Source organism: Dioscorea cayenensis, chromosome 12 (assembly GCF_009730915.1).
Source record: "Dioscorea cayenensis subsp. rotundata cultivar TDr96_F1 chromosome 12, TDr96_F1_v2_PseudoChromosome.rev07_lg8_w22 25.fasta, whole genome shotgun sequence".
In the NCBI taxonomy this organism is placed as follows: Eukaryota; Viridiplantae; Streptophyta; class Magnoliopsida; order Dioscoreales; family Dioscoreaceae; genus Dioscorea; species Dioscorea cayenensis.
Window position 1 is genome coordinate 15,603,192 of NC_052482.1, and position 10,026 is coordinate 15,613,217.

Here is a 10,026-nt window from a genome sequence, read left to right on the forward strand (position 1 = left end):
GACACATGCGCTTGAAGTCAACCTCATTTTCTATTGTACAAACCATTTTATGTCCATCGGGTGTGATAAACTTCACCCTGACACAGAAAACATCGAGCCCATCGCTCACATATCTCAGCTAACACTAATTCCCAAGAAATCAGCGCCGTGAACATTAGCACTCGTCCCTCCCCATTGTATCTAGTGATAGTACAAAAGCTCTCCATAATAAACCTACATTTTTATACATTGTTACTCACTCTCGTAGAATGATCAAAGTGAGAGTAACAAAGAAATTCTCACCTTTATCAGGAAACCGACAGAACTCAAATCGAAAAAACAAAATGAGGAGAAGAAGAAGAAGAAAAAGAAGAAGAAGAAAATGTGATGAGCCTTCTAAATTTTGTTTGACAAAAAAGCAAGCATGAAGACAAAATAAAAATGCAAAATTGTATGCATAAAAGTCGGACATGATGTGATTGGACGGTTTTTCCCCATTATTTTCAAGGGCAAAAATAAAATTTCATAGCATAGACCCATTTGAAGTGACGATAGGGGGTAAAAGGGAATTTAAACAATAACAAAATGGATGTCCGGGATGTGCAAAAGTTGAAGGGGCTGTTTAGAAAATATTTGAAATTTATGAGAGGTAAACAGTAATTTTCCCCAAAATAAATAATATAGCAAATAACATGACATTAAGAAAATATAGTCACAAGCCATATTAACATTCATGAAAAAAAGATGATATTAACCAACATATATTCAAAATTTTCTTTCCGTCCAAACGTATAATCAATCAGACAAAACAGGATAATGTTAATAAAAAATAGATTAAGAAATAAATAAAAATTTTCTTAATCATTCAATTGTTCAATAGAGTTACGCATTTCGAAATTAGCATTTTATAATTCTCATTGGATTAAAATACTAATTTTTGGATATAAATTTATTTGAGAAGAACATTTATAAACTATAAATTTCATCTGTTAATAAGGTAGGAAAATATCTAAAATATTAGAGATCATAAAATAAAAAATATTGGATTAAAATTTTCAATTAGCAAAAGTAAATTAAATACAAAAAATTAACTTACATTTTTCTTTAAATAACAAAAAGACAACATGAACAGTAAATAAAATTGCTAATTATAACAAAATGGCACAAAATTTGTTCTTCAAGCTCTAAAAGAACACTATAATTAATTGCTGCCTTTGGATTAATTTATACGATAATTGATTTATAATCTAAAGATATAAGTGTTTCAGTAAACCACATTAATAGAACACTATTAGGAATCATTTGGTTCAAAGAATTTTATATTATCTTTTAGAATAAGTAACATTAGTAATGTAATTCCCAACTCATACTAATAAGAATATGTGCAAATTTTTGTTTACTTGATAAGCCAGGCTAAAATGCAACATTATCATATTTGGTTAGTTGAGAATTTTATATTAACAACTATCATTTTATTAAAATATCTTTACTTAATAATTGCCAAATATATCAAAATTCGTAATATTTTGATGTAAATAATAAAGTTGTTTAATAATAAATATTTTTATTATTAAAAATAAATTTTTACTTTTATTAATATTTGTGTCATCGACACAGTAAAATTATAGAATTAAGTAAAATAATTAATCATAGTGTTTTTTCACTGGGTCAAGGTAATATAGTTTAGATGTATTCAATTTTGAGGTGATATTTCACCACAAATAGCCTACATTGTTAAAAAATATTATCCTTTTAGATCATTACGTTAACCATCAAACCTATTATTTTTTAAGCCTATTGTAAGCATTAACATAAATTTGCAACAAAGTTTTGTGACAGGATTATTTTAACACTAGATTCTATACATTAAACATCATTTACATAGAAGTGTAAAATGTGAGTGACCAATTCCACATTATAGTTATATAAAAAAAAGTTTAAAATATAGATTATTTAAACATTTACTATGGTCAACCGTGATATTAGAAATTCATCATAAAAAAATAATATAAAATAAACAAGCAATGAAAGAAATTTTATAGCAAAACCATCTTCCAAAAAAGTACTATAGCATATTCGGAACTCATAATTTATGCCCTAAAATGGGATTGAAATAACATGTTTAGAGATAAAAGAAAGAAATTTTAAAATTCTAATTTTAAGACCTCTTTTAGCTAGGGATTTAAGAACAATAACTTAAATGACACAGTAATTGCCTTTTCAATTGCTAGTCTAAGCTTATAAAATTTTTTGCCCATTGACTTTAAACATTAATCCGGAGAAATTGTTGAAGTTAATTTGTTTTGTAGTTTTGAAAAATATAAAGAAAAATAAGCAGGTTTAATCATTTTTCAATCATATTAAACGGATGGGAACTTTTTTAAGTTGATTAATTTTATAATAATATATCCACATTATTCTTAGATCATTAACTTGTATTTCTGAGAATCTCTATTTAACAAAACCACATCTAGAAACTCATCATCTTGGCAAGCAAATGCTGTTAAAACTGGATCCCAAGATTTTTAATTAATGGCTATATAATAAAATAAAAAAGATTATATTTATATTTGCAATTAAAGATTTATTCATATAAAGCTATATGCATAATTAAAGATTTATTGACAAACAATAAAAACAGAAGGAAAGAGAAAAAAAAAATAGTAATGCAGCACCAAATGCCGCATCCGTGGGACCAAGCCCAGAAAATTGATCTACTACTAGAAAAGGCAAAATAAGAATACACGGTCTTATAACTTTATAAAAGATTAACTTTTCAAGGAAATTGATGATCAACACAATATCTTATCTAAAAATTTTGTTTTAATTTAACTTCCCATCCGTCTCAACAAGAGTTGATGTGATACGTTTTTGTTTTAATTAACTTCCCATCCGTCACAACAAGAGTTGATGTGATACGTCTTCCTCGAGATCTCAACATGATTATCATAAATTATGAGCTCTCTCTCTCCACTTTCTATAGAGTTATGTATTAGTTATTCCTTAGCCAAAACACACTCATTAAACATGGCTGAGTCATAGTTGAGCTCTAGTCAAACATGGCAAATCTCCAAATATTCTTAGTTCAATTTAGAAAATATCTGTATTCACCAAACATATATATCAACAAGAGTCAAACATGTTCGATAACTAAAAGCCCAAACTTGATATTCTTTAAATCATACTAAAATAGCTTCAAATTACCTTCACTATAATCTTAGATCAATCAAATAAAATATTCAATCAGTTATAAAGTTTAGCAATTGCCAAATCAAAAAAATCTTTCAATTACCTCATTAAACACTTTCCGATGCCTTAATTAATTATGCAACAAATAATGCCAAGTCTTAACTAATAATTCAACAAAGTTAATATTGCATTTTTAACCTAAGATCAATATAAATATAAGATATATATATATTGCAAAAGAAGATCATGATAAATATTATTTAAGTGGTAAATGTTGTTCGGCTGGTGCCCTAGCCAACTGGGCAGATGAATAATTGTTTTAAAAATTTTTTAAGTTATAATTGTGTTTTTTTATATATCCTTCACTATATATGATTTTTTTAAAAACATTTTAATTTTATGTATATGTTAAAAAAACAAAAATCATTTTTGAAAATTTATTGTTACATTTTTACACAGAAAAAACATAGTTGAAAAACGAAAAGACTGAATTTTCATGTGGTACATACGTTTGAAAAATGTGTTAAGTTTGTATTCTTCAAAAAATATTTTCATTATTTCTTGATAAATATCAATAAATTAGTTTCAGTGGGAAATAATATAAGTTTTATAGCAATACTACTTAGGCCGAATTGATAGGCTGAATTGTTAATCCAAATGACGTGGAAGTCAAGTTGGCATCCATGTCAGTATCCACGTCATTCTTTATATATTATTTTATAAAAAAAGGGAAAAATTGCAAGTAAAATGACATGAAAGTGAAGTTGGCATTCATGTCAACATCCACATCATTCTTTATCTTTCTCTTTTTCTAGAAAAAATAATTTTTTTTATAATCTAAACCTTTTTGTTTTATAAATTTTAAAAGTTTTAGGATATATACTAAATTTTAAACTCTAATACCTTACAATGTTAAACCCAAATATTACTCTTATACCCTAAAAATTTTTAAAAACCTAAACCCTAAATTATAAGTCCTAAACCCTAAACAACAAATCCCAAACTCGTTATGATGGTTTGTAATTTACAATTTTGGGTGTGGGTTGGTTTCCATTTTATAGTTCGCCCTAAGTTTTACATAATAAAGAGAAATTATATTTTTTTAATTAAATAAAAAATGACGTGGATGCTGACATGAATGCCAACTTGACATCCATGTCATTTGGAATTCATTCTATCAATTTGGCCTACATATATATCATTATTGTAAGTTTTAACATTAATAAAAGATTTTAAACAAAATTTAAAAGTTTTTCCATTGTTATCAGAAACATCTAAAATCATGGCTTTAGTTGGAAAAAAGAAAATGTTTTCATAGTCAACCATGCTCCGCTGGCATGATGCAAATTATGTCACTAACAATAGAATAATTAATCGGAAAGTCTCATTTATATCAAAAAAATAATAATTTATGCTTCATATATAATTATTTTTTCCCATATAGATCGAAAAAACTTTAACAACTAAATAAAAAAATAAAAATAAGGAGGTCTATATTGGTTCCCATGTTGTTCTTTTAAGCAAAAAAATTAATTGTTGACATTAATTAACTATTCATAACAATATAAAAAACTTATCACACATATAGTATTTGCATCTACCTTGCCTCTTTTCTTTATAAAAAGTTGTCAATATTTCTTCACCAACAAAAAATTATTCTTTTCCATTTTTTTTATATAAAACTCTTAAAATCTATTTTTTTGAAATCTATTTTGGCACAAAAAAATTATAAAAAAAATTAATTATATAGATAGATAAACAAATCTATCAGATATTCGAGGCAATCAAAATATTATATTAAAATTTATATTTATAAAAATTATTATTAATTAATAAACATAAATCATTTTTATTTGATTTTTAATATGAAAACAAGGTGAAATAACAAGAGAGAACAATTACCCATACTCCAGGAACTTCTATTGTTATATGTCTTGGTGGTGGATCCGAAAGGTCTTCCAAGGATGCCTAGTACATTCAAATTTATCTCGGTTGTGACTGCAAATGGTCTTCCAAGGATTGGTACATTCAAATTTATCTTCATATATAAGTCTATAATCAAGAATAACTCCGTCAACATTGACCAAAACCTCTTTTCTTCTCAAAAAATTATTTACAAATTGTAGAAAGAAATTGAGATGGTCGCCTTGATGGGGCCATATAGAATTTATTTCAGCACTAATAAAATTATAATTTCAAATTTTTATTTGATTATATTTAACATTTATGTAAAATTTAATAAATAACATACCGGTCTAACATGACCTTTAAATGATTTTTAAACAATGTTATTGAATGAATAAACATTTATATGTTGTGTACAAAAGCATTAGTGATGATAATTATAATGTGCCTACTAACCACAAGGTTGCCTCAAGGAAAGAAAACAAGAAAACAATCAATAAAACAAAATTTGATTATAATCATCAACGAAAAATAATTATTTTGTACAATATATTTTAGGTATAATAATAAAAGTAGAGTGTTGTTGTGTAATTTCATAAAACAGTAATATTTATCTATGAACTTCACAACATTCAATTTGCATATGAGGGTGATGAGTATAATTTTCACTCAATGGGGTGGATTTTCTTTAATGAATGAAATGTGAATTATTTTGAATTACTTTTACTCCCGATCTTATTGTTTTTGCATTGTATGAAAGAAGGGAAATGATTGAAAAGAAGGGCATATTAAAAGCACCAAAATTAGAGAAAAAAATGGTGAGTTTCAACCAATAATGAGACACAATAGAAAGTCTGGCACCAAGTTGATATCCTAATAATCAGGTTATAGAAAAAGACTAGGGTTTGAGACCAGATATAAGGAGAATTACGAAGGAAAAAAAAGGTCAGGAAGGATTCACATAAAAGATTTAGTTTTTAGTTCTTCCTTGTTTATTTTGATTATGAACTTTGTTAATATCTCGACCTTTGAGTTTATTATGTTCAAAATAACTTATCTAGGGTTACAATGTAGACAGACAACAAAAACCTAGAATAATCTCTGTTTAATTTTATTGATGTTTGTTTCAAACTTATGTTGGCTATTTCAATTTGTGCTCAATGCTTGTGATTACCTAATCAACAATTGCATGATTAATAATTCGATTTAAGACTAAGAGATGATAATTGAATTAAATATTGATTTAAATATCATGCAATTATCATAATAGAGAATTTATGAGATTATATGCATCATTTTGAATTCTTAGAGTTTAATGAGTTTCATAGATTCATATTTATCTCAGAGATGACATTAACTAGGGGTGAGCAAAAAAGTTCGAGATCCAATGATATTTGAATTTATTAGGAACTTTGGGTGCCCCATCCGAATAACCGAATTGGGTACCACATCCAAATTTTTAAGATAAAAGCTGGATTGGAAGGGGGTCCAGACAACATGAAAACCGGGTACTCGGATCTGATCAAGTTTTAACATATTGCTATATATTAAGAATTTAATATTAGGTTTTTCAAATGCATGGGCTTAGCGAATTCTTCTATTATTATTCGAGCAACTTATTTATTTGACTTGTAAAAATATAAGTTCAAATAGAAGTTTCTAGTAAAACAACTATAAAAATTGAAACATAGATAATTAATAAAAAAAAATGAATATAACATATAAACCATATGAAATTTTTAACGTTATGAATAATGTGTAGAACATGAGTGTTTTAAAAAAAAATCTTTGACTAAATTCATTATTGTTATGTGCTAATTTTAATAATATTAAGCACCCTTATTTATATGCTATTAAAAGTTATTTATTTATATAAATTAATTAGTTAAATTACAAAAAGGAAAAAAATAATAGATGTATACTCTATTTTTTTATTGAAACAATAATCTTGCTCAAAAATGAAAAATCTTTATTGAACATGAAATAAATTACAAGTTAATAAGTTATGCAAAGCTTAAATTTGGATCCAAAAATCTGATATCCAATTTGGTTTAAATCAGATACCCAGTTTCAGGTATCTGGTTTAAACTGGATCATATACGAATTAAGCTTTTGTAGATCCGAAAAACAAAACCGGATAGGGTAGGTTAAACAGCTTTTACTTACCCCTAATTAAACCGATTTTGCTCACCCCTATTTAACTTATCTACTGGGATATGTTGTTAATGCTCGAGAAATATCAATAATTAATTAAGAGAAATTTGATAACAATATAAGAAATAAACATCAATTGATTGAAGTAAACACACTAGGTGGAATTAGTCTAGGTGAACTAAAAAACTCTAAATTCTCTAAACATTGATTTCTCCTTGTCTGACTATTTCTCTCTCTATTTCTCGAATTAGATCATTTTAACTTAAAACTTTTTAATTTCATTAATCAAGTAGAATTAGGGTTAGAGTAGAATTATGATTGGAGTAATTTTGGTAGTTAATAAACTCAATTCTCATGGGATGGTACTCTCATATTATTATATTACTTGTTCACAATAGCATATACTTGCGTTTAGAAGAACTCCACAACAAAGGCAACAATGTATTATTGAACAATTTAATTGATATCAATGGCATTTGCAAATGTGGGTTCATAATTTAACTAAATGATAGATTGAAAAAGATTAAAGATGATGAATGAGCATAGGACTAACTTTGGGATTAAAAATTGTTGGTAAGGCAGTTGGGAGATTAACGGAAATATTATTTTTTTGCAAACAAATTTTTAAATAATAGATAATTACAGATATAATTTTTAACTAATGAATATATATATTCTATAAATAATCAAAAATAATTAAATTTAATTTTTCGGTTCATACAAGAGACTATTTTGTTTATTTTTAGACTTATATATCAAATTTATTCAATGATATATAATGGATTTTTATGATTTGTTTAAAGAATATAACAATGTTAGGTTTTCACTTGATGTATTTTAAAAAATGAAAAATAAAAAAAGCTAATAAGGTAAGCAATATAGCAGGTCAAAGTAGCATCCATGAGAAAGGGATGATGTTAATTAAGCCAATAATTTGTCTGCATCAAGAATAGAAATAACTACAGCGGGCATTAATCAAGCTAATACTGTAGCAGATGAGCGTGCAAGTCTTGTGAACAGCACAGTTGCTTATAATGATGCACTTGATGAACTTGGAAGTGTTGGAGGACATGGGAAGAGGTCAAGGTTAATGAGAGGTGGAGAGAAGGCAAAGGAGGAAGAGGAGTAGGGCTAAGGCTTAGAGGAGGAGGAGGATGACAACAGTGGGCATTAATCAGGTTCGACCGCCGCCCTAATCCTTTTGTTCTCTATCGAGGCAGCAATAATATTTTCTCCTCTTCTTCTTCAGCTTGATAGGATTTAGGTTTTCCTTTTGTTTGTTTTTTTTAATACAAAGATTTATTAAGATGAGTAGGGGAGAATATGAATTTGATGGTGACTCCACGTGGACAGCCATGTCATTCGGGATGTTAGTTAAAAAAAGTCAGTCAGGACGAATAGCATTACTCATTCCTTAAACCATTAAAGTTAATTCAGTTTTCATTAAATTGCTTAATAAAAAAGTTGTGAAAAAATTTTCCTCCTAAATTCTTGATTTGATTTCAGCTAATTATCAATAAGATAAAGAATTTTAATGACTTATTATACTTATATTATTTAAACTACTTTATTATTTAAAAATTTAATATAGTACATATCTCAATAAAAACTTATCACTTTATCATTCACATTGGATTAAACTATAATTTTTAAAAATTACAAATTTACTTGACAAGAGAATTTATGAACAAAAAAATTTTCATCCATTGGTAAGAGAAAAAGTTACTTAAAATTAAAGATGATGAAAATATTGAATGCAAATTTACAATTATTAAAATTAAATTAATTAAGCAAAAAAACACGGTTTGTATTTTTTTAAGGAATAACAAAAATGTAACAGTAACAATAAATATTCCAATAGCTTTGCTTTTTTTTATTAGCAATATCTATTTTATTATAAATTTGGTCTAACCAAATTATGACAAAATGGTAAAATTTTGATTTTGTGCTTCAACTTATATAGATATATATAATAGATTTATAATTGCTTCCATTTTCAAGTATTTAATTGATGCCTTTGGATGTATTTATATAACAAGGGACCCACCATGTTGTTTGTGAGGAAGCGCCAAAACTAGTGTGGCAATTCGTCGAACACTTGATATGTGACTTCACAAACATCTAACAATAACACAATAAATAGACAATGCAAGGATAACATACAAGCATTCTCCATTAATAATAAAATAAGAGACATAAAATTTAACATGGTTCGACCAGAAACAAGTCTTTATCCATGGGAGAACAATGATTCACTATATTATGGAGAATAATAAAGGGCACAAAAAAATACAAGAGCTAAGAATAAAACTACAAGAGGATTACAAAACACTATGAACTTAATCTCATCTTACTTTGTCTTAATAAAATTAAACAAAAACAAGAGTTCTCCTCTACACCTTCTTCACTCTTTCCACTCTCAAAATATAAGAGAATTCATCCTTCTATCACTCCCTCTTTTCTTATTCATTATACAACATCCACAAACTTAACCCTATATAAACAATAGAGTAATCTAGACCAGTTGGATTAAAGAAGATCAAGATTTGGTTTCATCCCAAAGATATCAAGCCAATATTTAACAATTCCCCACTTGAAGGCAAATCTTCAATCAAGAGGTCTTCTCCATAGGCACAATCTTTGTCAATAAATCTACAAGTTTGTCATTTGTATGGATATTCTCAACAAGTAAATATCCGTGCTCCAAAGCATGTCGAATAAAGTGTGCCGTACATCAATGTGCTTTGTTCTAGAATGAAAAGCCACATTCTTGGCAAGATATATTGCTCTTTGACTACT